This window comes from Bison bison, unplaced genomic scaffold (genome assembly GCF_000754665.1).
Source record: "Bison bison bison isolate TAMUID 2011002044 unplaced genomic scaffold, Bison_UMD1.0 scf7180017864524, whole genome shotgun sequence".
Lineage (NCBI taxonomy): Eukaryota > Metazoa > Chordata > Mammalia > Artiodactyla > Bovidae > Bison > Bison bison.
The window spans coordinates 545,680-548,283 of NW_011495075.1; the positions used below are offsets into that span (position 1 = coordinate 545,680).

The 2,604-nt window shown below is 64.0% G+C and overlaps 1 protein-coding gene across 1 annotated transcript in view; it reads right to left on the reverse strand.

Annotated features, from left to right (window-relative positions):
* Positions 1–2,604, reverse strand: part of LMOD1 (leiomodin 1 (smooth muscle)) — a 27,347-nt gene that overhangs the window by 24,112 nt on the left and 631 nt on the right. The window lies entirely within an intron of this gene.

Below are 2,604 nucleotides of genomic sequence, written 5' to 3' on the forward strand. Positions count from 1 at the left end.
CCCACACTCCGGCTTTAGGGGAGGGAGGGGCCTGCTGACCCCTGCTCTCCAGACAGAGCTAGCCTGTCCTTCAGACCCACAGGAGCTGCATGAGACGGCAGACTCAGAAACAGCGTGGCAGGAGGGCAGCATGGGCTGGGATCAGGTGGGCACGCCTGGGATTGGATCGCTCAGATCAGACGGGGGCCGGACCCTGCGGGGGGCGGGGGAAATCAGGGAAGACTCCCTGGAGGCTGTGGCGCCTGAGACCCAAGGACAGATGAGAGCTGACCCAGAGGAAGCAGGCGGTGCGGGAGAAGCAGAGCAAGGTCTCTGCCACAGCCTAGACCCACCCCACCCAACAGCCAGCGTACAGAACTTGGGGGCCCTGTCCAGGGCCCTGTCTCAGGAAGAGCCAGAGCTTAGGATGCAGGCTGGGCCCGCCTTCCACTCTTGGTTTCTGTCTATTAAAAAAAAAACGGCCACCATTTTACTACAGAAAATCTCAAGCACACCCACAGAAGCAGAGAGGCGAACACGACGGCGCCCCGCAGTCTCCCAGCAGCTCCGGCACGCGCACCTGTCCTCCAGTGGACGCTCTGCCCAGTCCCCTTGCCACAGTCCTTGAAACAAGTTCCCTGACCCCAGCAGGCTTTCTCCCGTAGGTATTTCGTATTCCTGTCTAGAAGACAAGCATCCTTTCACAAGCACGCCCACAGCCTCAACACTGTCATCAGGTCAGTCGCAGTCGGCGCCTTACTCTCTCCTCCAGAGGCACCCCAGCCCTGCCCCGCCCGCCGGTCGCCGGTCCCCTGACCCTCCAGCTGGCTCCCCAGCTCCCGGGCCCCTTGACCCGGCGAGCTGACCAGGTCAGAGCGCCGGTTACCGCGTGTCCACGGCCCCCCAGCTCGCTAAGTGCTCTGCGTGCCTCAGTCCCTCTGGCTTCACACTGGCCCAGGAGTTGGACCAGCTGGTCACACTGGCCCCCATGGCAGGGATGAGGAGACCAAGGCAGGTCCCAGCGAGGGACACTGGTCCTCAGACTGGGTATTTCAAAGCCACGTTCATACCAGGCTCCTGTTTGGCTAAGCGTGCTGACCAAGCCATGCCCCAGGTTCCTGCCCATGTTCCCACCCCCAAGAGACACAGGGGACTCTGCCCACCTCCAGGAGCCTAGCCTGGAGAAGGCGCTGGGGGCCTGAGGGCCTCTTCCCAAGGTAAACAGCCCAGGGGCACCTCCCCGACCAGGCACCACCGTGTCCCCCGACTCGGGCTCTGCCCGCGAGACGAGTGTCCACCTGGTGCCCACGGCCGGCCAGGATGGGCAGCTCCCGCCGGAGGAACTTCCAGGTGCGTGGGAGCCCTTCCCGGCTCTGCGGCCTGAACGCCTGACTTCGGATCAGGACTGTTTTGTGCGGCCGGAGACCTTTGCAGCCGTGGGCTCAGAGCTCAGGGCCTGGGACTGAGGGGCCCAGCGGGGCCTGGATAGCAGCACCAGTGCCAGGGGCACCTCACTCCCCTCCCGTGGGTCCCGACAGCCCCTCGAGGCACAGCCCCTGCAGCATGTCCCACCCCGCCGCCTTTCCCTTCGGGGTTTTAGCATTTACCCAGCACCACAGAGCTGGGCCTGGACCTTGCTCCAAGATAATAAGCTCCTGGCTCTCCTTAGGCTCCCCGACTTTTAAAACTGAAGTATAATTGACCTAAGATGCTATTGCTCTGCTAGTTCCTGGTGCCCAGCATACGATTTGATATTTCTGCATGACACAGAACAGCTCCCGCCCTCCCAGTATCTTGGCAAATTTTTGAGCCCAGGCTGGGGAGCAGGGCAGAGATGGGGCCCCAGCTCCCCACCCTCAGGGGGCCACACGTGCCCTCCATGGGCTCTGTGGCTGCTGTCCCAGCTGGGCGGGCCCCTCAGCGGAGGGTGCACAAAGAGGTGGCCGGCGGTCGCTGAGCAGGGTCTCCCACCAGACACTCCTGACCCGGACAAAGTCACCCTCCGGCGAGGCCAGGCTATTTCATCCCAGGAAAGCCCTGCTGTGATCACAGGCAGAGACCCAGGAGAACAGAACGCCACTCTGCGGAAGCCGGCCCGAAGCGGCGGACACAGCCAGCAGCAACCCCTGCCCTCTTCTGTCCCCTCCCGGCCGCTGAACACCCAGAGGCTGGGAAACAGCTCATCCTGCAGCCAAGCGGCCCAACCCCCAAAAGAGGGGCTGCCCTCTCCAGAGGCCCCTCCAGAAAGCACACACCCCACGCCCCTGGGACGGAGACGGAAGCCGTGGGTGGAGGCGCAGAGCCCACCCTGGGACGCCCAGCTGACCTGTCGCCTCACATGGTCCACAGGCCGCGAGGCAGCCAGGGGCTGGAAAGTGAGCCTTGCTCCACTCAGAGGGGCTGGCAGGAGACTGTCTAAGGTGGGAGGAACGGGAGGAAACAGCCAGGTGTGCAGAGCCAGGAGGAGGCAACTGACAGAGCCCACCCAAGGGTGCCTCCGCCCCCAGGCAGCCAGCAGCCTCACGTGATGCGTGGGTGCTGGTGCCCAGGCACACCTGGCCTCTGCTCCAGAAGACGGCGAAGAGGGGTGCAGGCGGCGACAGTGCTCTGCCAACAGGGAGTCTG